Genomic DNA, 11,384 nt, shown 5'->3' on the forward strand with positions numbered 1-11,384 from the left:
TAAATATATAAGAGATCATATTTCTCCAGAAGAAGGGATCCCCTCATTCTCTCCGTTAAGCTAAACCCTAATTCTCTCATTCAATTACTGAGTAGAGCGTCACAGCCTCGTTCCGGGACCCCCTCCCGGACGACAACAGACGACGATTCTTTCTTTGTTGTGATTCTCAGGCTTAACTCAGATGAAACTACAACAAACAACGTTAAGCTCGAAGCACATATATATAGACTTGGCAATGGAGCGAGTTTTGACCCTGATCCGCTCCAAACACGTGCAAAATTAATGGGTTTGGATCATATTTTACGATTCGTTTACCCGTTAACGACCCGTACCCGTTAACCCTTTTATTAAAAGGGTCGGGTATGAATCATTGTCGATCCGATCTGTTTATGACCCGCCCCATCAAAAATTTTGAAATATAAATTTATTATTTATAAGCTATAATACATTTATCAATATTCACGTACAAGAGTTGAGGAGTTAAACTGTTATATGTTCCACCTCAACTTCCCAGTTCAGTTCCTAATAAAAATGGCTGATTGCAGTCGACTCCCAGTATAATTGACTCTATAATCTTTGAAATCGACTGTGAAATCAATATTCCACAATCAAGACTCAAGAGAAACAAGAAAAAAGGCTTCAATCAAGATTCAAGAACATGAAGAAAAGGCTGCAATCGAGTGATCAACATTAATTCCACAACCCACAATCAGGTTTGTTTTCTAACATTCTAATATAATCAACTCTAGAATATTTGAAATTAACTCCAGTTGTGTGTTATGTATTGAAATCGACTCCAATAGACTACAGCTATAATTGAAGTTTATTTTGGAATGAATGTTGTTTGGTTTTAGTGATCATGTTATATGTCTTTTAATGCATAATTATAGCCTAAACTTAATATTGTAAATGGGTCGGGTAAAAGGGTTGAAATCCGTTGATCCAGTGGATAAGGGTATGGGTTTAATTATTCAAAACCCTGCGGATTACGGGTCCGGTTTGGATCATCATTTGAAATTGCTAAATGGATTTGGATCAAGGCCGATCCGCTCCAAACCCGCTCCATTGCCAGGTCTATATATATATATATATATATATATATATATATATATATATATATATATATATATATATATATATATATATATATATATATAGGGTCCGCTTCCGGTGAGGACTCAAGAAATGGTGAGGACTGCGAGGACAATTGTCCACCGCCCATTTCGACAATGGCGCAAACGTCAAACCCAAATACTTGGTCGTGGTACGTTCACATTCGACCCACGTCCATGGTAACTAATACAGACTCGATGATTTAATCACGTGCAGCAAATGTCCATAGAATGTAATTTAAGTAAGTTTTATTATTTATTTATTTTTATTTATTTTTTGTTAAAAAAAATTAAAAAAATTAAATAGATATTTGCTCGGTTTTGACGTTTATTTTTTATTTTTTATTTTTGCTTTTTTAAAGTCATTTTTTCTTTTTTTTCGTTTTTTTAATATATTTACTACCTAGGTACTAGTGTTTTTCTTAATTTTTGATTTTATTTTTTAAACTAAATATCAGTTTTAATTTTTAATGTCTAACAATTATAAAATTTTAAATAAGAAGAATATTAAGGATCATTATATTTTCCATTCATACTTTTCTGTTGGATCCCTAACCTCACTTTGAAGCGTTTGTGCTACAACGAAACGATGATTTTAAGTCGGTTGTCCATTTGAGACATTCAAATTTGCTCGATTACAAATTGTTAGAGGGATGGCGACGGGATTTTAACTCAAAATTGTTGTCTCCAAACGATTTCATTGGGCTTATGGTTTACTTGCGGTTTCCCCACCATATCCTCCGAGCTCAACTTCACTCATTGTGGAAACCAGGTACTACCTCTATCTGTGCTCTCCTGGTACTTACCCTAAGATTATCGCTCAATAAAACTATTATTTACTAAAGGAAGAAGTCCATTGTTCCAAATCGATAATCGATTTCAACATATTCTGATGCATTATATTGTTTATACGATTTAGCAAACTGTCGAAGACATGAAGTATATAAAATAAGCAGAACTCTAATTGGGAATAGATATTGTATGTGGTTTTGTTAGAAGTGAAGTTTATCTAACTTTTTTGAGTTTTGTGAATATAATTTGGGAGAAGCCTGTAGTAGCTTATTCTCAAAAGACATGGAAATTGAGTTCTGGAGAGCATGCTGAGAGTGAGTATCAGAGGCCAAAACCGAGGGAACCATTGAAGTTGTGATTGCTCTGACCTTGTTGAACGTCAGGTTATTTCTTCATAATCTTTCAATAATCAATCCTTATTTCTCTTTAGATGCAATATCCAGTCTTGATGAATGTTGTTGAATGTTTGTTTCCAGAAAAGGGCATATGATGCAGAAAAGAAAGTTATGAAGCTTCAAAGTGAGTTTGTAAGAAATGATTCTAAGGTGTAATCTCACAATCATTCGTCATGTTTAGAATCATTTGTTTTGGAAACAATTTAGAATAACGAATGCTATTCCATGTGCGTTTACAAATTTTTGAATGTTAAATGTTGTTATTTGAGTAAATCACGCGTCTGGAGTAAATACCGTTTTTTTATTTGCAGAGGTAATAATGGTTATTTCTAGATGTTTAAACATATACTATCTAAGTAGATTCATTTTGTAAATAAGTGGAGGTTGAAAATGCTAACAAAACAGTCGAGCTTATTATCGAGAAAGCAGATAAGCCAATTGCACTAAAGATGTTCGATAAAATGTCTTAAAGAGACCTAATTGTTTTTTTTTTAATAATTTTCATAAGAAAGAAATTGCAAAGGTATATATATGTTGTATCAAAGAATCACTGGTAAAGGTATATAACTATTTTATATCTCAATTTAATTTGTGAATACATTTTTATAAAGTGGAGAAGTGCTAACTAATTTAGCATTTATTTAAATCTGAATAATGATATAAAATTAAGAATATACCCTTGATTCATAGACATTTATAATTGTGTAGATATATTATGAGAATTCAAACAATTAAAAATTGAAATATTACCATTTTTGTTTCAAACGAAATGTCTACGATTATTTTTATATAAATGGGATTACATTAAATTTTACCGGATGTTAATAAAGGAAATCAATAATAAATTGTAATCGGGTTAATATTATTAGTATATTTAATGTATAAGATATAGTTAATTGTTATTTGGGTATAAATCAGATAAGGTCAACCATACATTTTGGGAAGAATCCGAAAAGCAAAAATTAATCGTGTCTACATAAATCATATGCGATTAGATATATATATATATATATATATATATATATATATATATATATATATATATATATATATATATATATAATCACATGTGATTAAATACACGAAAACAACTATTGAATTGGTAACGCGAAAATATATATTGTCCACATAACTCATATGTGATTAAGTACATATAAGCACATATGATTATATGTATTTAATCACATATGATTTATATGGACAATATTCATTTGTGTCCATACAAATCATATGTAATAAGATACATATAATCATACGTGCTTAAATACATGAGAAAAACTATTGAATCGAAAATGTGAAAACGAACATTATCCATATAAATCATATGTTATTGGATACATATAATCACGATGATTATATACACGAGCACAACTATTGAATCAAGGACACAAAAACGAATATTGTCCATATAAATCATATGTGATTAAATACATATAATCACTTATGATTATATGTATCTAATCACAAATGATTTATTTGATTAAATACAAATAATCACATATGATTTATGTGATTATATGTAATTAAATACAAGAGAACCACTATTAAATCACATATGATTTATGTAGACAAGATTCATTATCGCGTTCTCGATTCAGTAATTGTTCTTTGTCAACTTTAATCATATGTGATTAAATACACCTAATCACATGTAATTATATGTATCTAATCACATATGATTTATATGGACAAAAAGAATCTTGTCTATATAAATCATATGTGATTAGACATATATAATCATATGTGATTATATAGATGAGAACAACCATTGAATCAAAAATGCAAAAATAATAATAATAATAATAAAATATTGTTTGTTCACATTAATAATACGTTATTAAATATAACTAATCAGATATGATTAAATATATGAGAAAAATTATTGAATGGAAAACATGAAAACGAATCTTGTTTATATAAATCATATGTGATTAGATACATATAATCACATATGATTATATGTATTTAATCACATGTGATTTACGTAATTAAGTACATATAATCACACATAATTTGTTCCATTATGTACATTTAATCATATACGGTGTGGTGGTTGTAGGTAATGGGTGGTGGTCGTGTGGTGGAGATGAGTGGTGATGTGTGTTGGGTTGTGGTGGTGGTAGAGGTGGGGGATGGTGGTAGGTAGTAGTGGCGGGTGATAGTGGTGGGTGGTGAGTGATGAGGGTCATGATTGATAGTTGGTTTATGGTGGTTATGAGTGGTGATGGGTAGTGGTTGTAGTGGTGATAAGTAGTGGGTGGTTGTGGTGGTGAAGGGTGGTATGTAGGGGTGGGAGTGGTGGTTATGATGGGTTGGTGGTGGTGGTAGGCGGTGGGTAGTGATGGTGGTAGGTGGTGATGATGTGGGTAAGTGGTCGTTGGTGGTGATGGGTGGTGGGTGGTGGAGGCAGGTGGTGGTGTTGGGTGGTAGTGGGTGGATGGGTGGTGGTGGTGGGTAGAAGTGGGTGGTGGTTGGTGGGTGGTGGTGGTAGTGGTTTTAGTGGGTGATAGGTAGTGATGGTGGTGGCGAGTGGTGGTGATGGGTGGGGGAGGCGGTTGGTGATGATGGATGGTGGTGAATGGGTGATGGTTGTTGGTGGTGGGGATGGTGGTATATGGTGGTTTTGTTGGGTGATGGGTGTGGTGGTGGTGATGGGTAGTGGAGTTGGGTGATCGTAGTGGTAGATGGTGGTGGTCTTGGTGATGGTGGGTGAGGGTGGTTGTGACGGGATGGTGGTGATGAGAAGTTGAGGCAGGTGGTGGTGATGGGTAGGTGATGGTGGGTAGTGGTAATGGGTGGTGGATGCGGATGATGCTGACGGGTGGTGGTTGGTGGTTCGTGGTAGTGATGGGTGGTGGTCATAATGGTGGGTAGTGGGTAGATGGTGATGATGGGTGGGTGGTGGTTATGGTGGGAGGGGGTGGTGGGTGGTGGGGTGGTGGTGATGGTAGTGGCAGGTGGTTTTGGTAGGTGGGGGTCATGGAGGTGGTACTTGGTGGTGGTGATAGGTGGTGGTGGTGGGTGGGTGGTGGTTGTGGTGGGTGGTAGGGGTGGTGGTTGCGGGTTGTGGTGATGGTGGTGGGTGGTGGTTTTGGTGGGGGTAATGGTGACAGACGGTGGTGGACGCTGGTCGTGGTTGGTAGTGGCGAGTGGTGGTGATTATGAGGGGTGGTGGGTGGTGGTGGTGGTGACGATGGGTGGCGGTGACAATGGTGGGTTGTGGTATTGTTTGGGTGTTGAGTGGTGTTGGTTAGTGAGTTTTTAATTTTTTACTTATTTTTTATTTACATTGATATTAATTGATGATTTTAATTTAAAAAAATTATGTGTTTCAAACTTGTTACTACATGTCCTCGCAATAAGTAATATTATCGATTGAACACTCCCATATATATATATATATATATATATATATATATATATATATATATATATATCCTCACTAATAAATGAAAATAATTTTGTCACTTGTCATCCGCTTATACATTATGCCACATGTAAATTTGTGGTAAATTTAGATTAAACTACATACATGTGTCATTTTGTGGTTTTTTTTCATTTTATTAAATTTCAGATAATATTAAATGTAATAATAAATGTATATCTAATTCATTAATGCAACTTTCATCATAGTTTTAAATTTCTAAACTGAATCCAATTATGTTAGTTGTTTATTTATTTAAGTTATTAATTTAAATTTAAAAGATAAATAAGCACTTCAATTTTAATAATTAATATTTTACTGTTTTTTCTTATAAATTAAAATTTCCTAAATTGTTAGATATTCATGTTCGTTTATTTTTTTAAATAAACTCATACAATAAATGGGTATCACAACTATATATATATATATATATATATATATATATATATATATATATATATATATATATATATATATATATTGAGAAAGAGAGAGAGAGATAGAGAGAGAGAGAGGCAAGATCAATGTAGAACTAAATTGAGGGAGATAACGAACAATTTTTTTTTATCTATAGTGAATTTATGTACAAAATTTCATGTGTACATGTACATACATATATCTAAGACAATTGCAAAAAAAAAAAAAAAAAAAAAAAAAAAAGAAATTTTGAAAAAAAAAGTTATATGAAGGTACTGATGCACTTTTATTTTTAAATGTATACTTACACAAAAAAATATGAATATGCATTAAAAATGCATTTTTTGAAAAATTCGTTTTTTAAATCTTAATTTCGAAATATAAGATATCTATTCACTTATTTGAAAAAAGATATATATATATATATATATATATATATATATATATATATATATATATATATATATATTATTTTATTTTTTTATTTTTTTTTAAATCAGCGTAGATACTCCTTAAATTTCGAAACTAATATTTATGAAAAGAATTTTTCAAAAAAATGAATTTTTAATGCGTATTCATTTTTTTTATATATGCATATTTTTAAAAAAAACATTTTTAATGGTCCTATATTTATGCATAAGAGCAAGCATATACATATGCATATGATTAATATATATATATATATATATATATATATATATATATATATATATATATATATATATATATATATATATATATATATGCATATACTTATGCATATGGATATACTTACGCATATGCATATACATATGCATACAAATATATATATATATATATATATATATATATATATATATATATATATATATATATATATATATATATATATATATATGACAATTAAATACCTATGATTATGCTTATGTATATGCATATGCATATAAATAAGTACCTTCATATACATAATAATAAGTATATGTATATACATATACTTATTCATATGCATATGAATAAGTATATAAATATGCATATGCATAAGAATAAGTATATGACATATGCATATCATGTGTATATACATATGCATATGTATATGTATATGCATATTTATATGTATATACATATGCATATCCATATGCATATTATGCATATGTATATGCATATACATATGAATAAGTATATGAATCTTGGAACATATGGATATACATATACATATACATATGGATATGCATATACATTGTTACTAATTCGTTTAAATGAGGTCATGCTTCAGTAAAAAGCTAATTTTTTATTTTATATTTTCATCTTCTATTTTATCAAATTACTAAGAAAAGTAGAAGTAACTATTGTAATACCACTTTTTCAAAACCTCCAAAAATAACAAATTTAATATCCATAAGAACTAAAAAGGCCCTCAAAAACAGATTTTCGGGGCTTTAACTTTAACTATTACATTTCTGGTGCTATTATTCCACCAATTACATCCCTATATTTGAAAATATGTGCTATTATCGAAAGCAAAAGCTTCCTTTGACCAACAAACCCCATGATCAATGATCAGTAATTCAACGTACCTGCTACTGTTTTTAGCAGAACTGGTCTTCATCTTCATTCACAAGTTGTTGCATCACTGCTTCCTCATCAAACTTTTTCCCATGTGTCACATTGAACATAAGATACCTTGAATGTTACCATAAACAAAACCCAAAATTTACCAATTTACCCTTATGCATGCAAAAAAGTGATCGATTTAGGAATAACAAGAGCTATTTAACCGGAAGCAAAACTTGAGGTTTAGAAGCCCTTCGTAATTCTCTTCCAACATTGTCTAGTAAAAGACCTTCAGTGAAGAGATACATATCCAAGAATGTTGTCCAAGAAATCACATCTGTTTTCCCTATTCTTTCAAATACTCCACGAGCTATTTCCATTTTGCCCAATCTTAAACTACATTTTATTAAAGAATTACAAACTGACACATCATCTTCATATCCAAGTTTAATAACTAAACTCAAAAGGGCCATTCCTAATGAAAATTTATCCATATCAGTAGAAGCTCTTACAATGGAAACGAATGTAACATCATTTGGGTTTACCCCGGATTGTAACATTCATATAATTCTTGAAAATTTTAAACTTTTTAAACAAATCCAAAATCATCATTGTTTACAAATTGTTTTCAAAATAAATTTCACATCAGAGAAATCCAAAAATCGTAAAACAAAAACATGAGGAGGTGGAAGATCACGCCTTCGCCTTCCCGCGATCCTCTCAGGTACCTAAAACATAATCCAAACTGTAAGGCAAAGCTTAGTGAGTTCCCCCAAAATATCATCACATTACATAATCATAAATATCACATCAACATCAAGCATACAGAACCTTTAGCATGTCTGGACCGCCACACCGGGCCTTCAGCCTGTCTGGATCATTCTCTGGGCCTTTGACCTGACTGGTCCGCCTCGCAGGCCTTCAGTCTCTCCAGGCCGCACTGGGTCTGTTCGCATTCAGCACAAAGCAGGACCACCTCAACGCAACCACACACATGTCGACATATACATACTCATAAACATATAATCAATCAACAGTCAAGCACAAATCATACAGATCAATAAGTATAGCATCATCATATCTACCAGGATTCAGATCTATCAGATGACTATAGTACTCAATCATATGAGAATCAGGATAACAATCCAAAGGGTCGGCCTTGGTGTCTTTGACCCGAAATTATAGTGAGGAAGACTCACCTCTCAAATGTCAAACTGCACAAAAATCCCTGACTGCTGACTCACGGAAAATCCTAAACTGTCACAGTAAACAAACACCCAATTAACAATTGGGATACCATTCTTGACTAAGGATCCATACCTAGGGTAAGTTTCCACTTTACCCCTTCCCTAAATAGGCCAAGGCCCAAGTCCAAATATTTGATCCAAAAGGCCCAATTTACTTCAAGGCCCATGATTGGCCAATTTTCCAAATTGAGTCCAACCCCTTATTGGGCCTTAGCCAAAGGTCCAAAACACACTTTTCCAGATAGTCCATTAGGGTCCAAGTATCAAAGCCCAACAGATGGCCCAATACCCGAAGCCCAAAGTCCAAAACCCAAATAGAGGGCGTACGCGGGGCTTACTTCTTCGGTACGATGGGCGTACTTCGCCTAGCCTTGACCACCATCGGGGTGGTTGACTCCGTATGCGGGGCGTACATCAACTTACGTGAGGGGGTAACCTCGCAAGTCTTAAAATCCTTATAAGTGCTTAATGGATTAAGCACATAATCTCAAACTTCAGATCTAAGACTCAAAAGCACTCTAGAACCATAAATTCTCAAACTTTAAGAATTTGGTCATCCAAAAAGGGCTTAATACATGGTCTTAATTCATTAAGACTTCCTACAAAGAACAAGGGAGCAAACTAGCTCAAAGGACCTCTTTTTATGCCTTAGGACCCATCCTAGGGTCTGAAAGGACAGCCCATCACGTCCAAAACAAAGCATGCACAATATTGGGACTCTTGGGACAACAAGAATGCCAAAAAGCTACCAAAACAAGATCTAAATAATCCAAGCATAAAGGTAGAAGCTTTATACCTTCTGGACCTCCCCAAGAAGATGATAATCTCAGATCCACAAGATTTCTTCCTTCCTTGACTCCTTTGATGCACTATCTTCTCCTTTTGGCACACGAAGATCACACTATAAGCTTAAAATTCTCACTTATGGGGTTAGGGTTCACTCAAAACAGCTAAAGGACTTGGAGGCTGAAAGAGTGAGTCAAAATGACCCATAATAGTGCTTAAATACTCCCTAAACCCAAAAAATTAGGGTTTCACCCGGACATGTGTATGCCCTGCGTACATATGTGTACACCCCCACGTACTAGGGCATGCCTTAGTATGCTTAGTGTACCCACATGTATGCCCAACATACAACTCAAGCTCCTAAGAATTACCAATTTTCCACTAGGGATTCTTACGGCTAATTCCAACCAACATCAAGGACCAAAAATGACATATTAAAATACAAAGGGAAGGATTTGAAAATACATGAAAACCCGGGATGTTACAACTCTCCCCCACTTGATCTAGACTTCATCCTCGAAGTCTGATGCAATAAACAGATCCGGGTAGTGCTCCCACATCTCAGCCTTTGGCTCCCAGGTCCACTCGGAGCCTTTCCGATGCTGCCATCGTAACTTCACCAGAGGTACTTCCTTTCTCCTCAAGACCTTCACTTTTCTCTCCAAAATAGCTACAGGCCTCTCAACATAGTTCATGCGCTCATCAACTTGAATGTCATCTAGTGACACAACCGCATCCTCGTCCAACACGCACTTCCGCAGCTGCGAAACTTGGAAAGTGCTATGGATCTGACTGAACTCCTCGGGAAGGGCTAATCTATAGGCAACCATGCCAACCCTGGGAATAATCCGGAATGGTCCAATATATCGGGGACCCAATTTCCCCTCTTCCGGAAGCGAATCACACCTTTCCAAGGCGAAACTTTCAGCAATACCATGTCATCGACCTGAAACTCTAACTCAGATCGGCGCCGGTCGGCATAACTTTTCTGCCGAGTCTGAGTAGTCTACAACCTCTGCCTAATCAGCTGAATCATGTCTATAGTCTGGAGAACCACCTTGCTCCGACCCATGAGTCAGTGACCAATCTCGTCCCAACAGACTGGGGTACGACATCTCCGCCCATACAAAAGCTCAAAAGGCGGAGCACCAATGCTGGAGTGGAAACTGTTGTTGTAGGAGAACTCTGCAAGAGGTAGGTAGGAATCCCAGTTCCCACCAAAATCAATAACATATGCACGCAACATATCCTTGAGAGTCTGAATGGTCTGCTGACTCTAGCCGTCTGTCTGCGGATAATAAGTTGTTCTGAAATGCAGCCTCGTGCTCAGTTCCTCATGGAACTTATACCAAAAGCGGGAGGTGAACCGAACATCACGGTCTGAAACAATGGATACCAGAATCCCATGGCGAGCAACGATCTCGCGAATATACATATCGGCCATTTTCTCGGCCAACGAGCTTTCCCGAATCGCCAGGAAGTGGGCACTCTTGGTGAATCGATCCACGATGATCCAAGTAACATCAAAACCCTTTGCCGTCTTTGGCAATTTGGTGATGAAATCCATCGAAATATGCTCCCATTTCCACATGGGAACCTCCAGAGACTGCATCTTGCCATGCGGCCTCCGATGCTCGACCATGACCATCCTGCACGTCAAGCACCTGTCAACGTACCAAAC

The 11,384-nt window shown here is 34.9% G+C and overlaps 1 long non-coding RNA gene across 1 annotated transcript; it reads left to right on the forward strand.

The window, feature by feature from the left end:
• Window positions 1-1,844: 1,844 nt before the first annotated feature.
• LOC145125283 (uncharacterized) lies at window positions 1,845-2,461 on the forward strand. The gene is made up of 3 exons (XR_013715912.1): window positions 1,845-1,884; window positions 2,161-2,287; window positions 2,381-2,461. It is a non-coding gene; the product is annotated as an uncharacterized LOC145125283 (long non-coding RNA).
• The last annotated feature ends 8,923 nt before the right edge of the window (window positions 2,462-11,384 follow it).

Source organism: Lactuca virosa, chromosome 7 (genome assembly GCF_052849685.1).
Source record: "Lactuca virosa cultivar CGN04683 chromosome 7, Lactuca_virosa_CGN04683_v6, whole genome shotgun sequence".
Taxonomy (NCBI): Eukaryota; Viridiplantae; Streptophyta; class Magnoliopsida; order Asterales; family Asteraceae; genus Lactuca; species Lactuca virosa.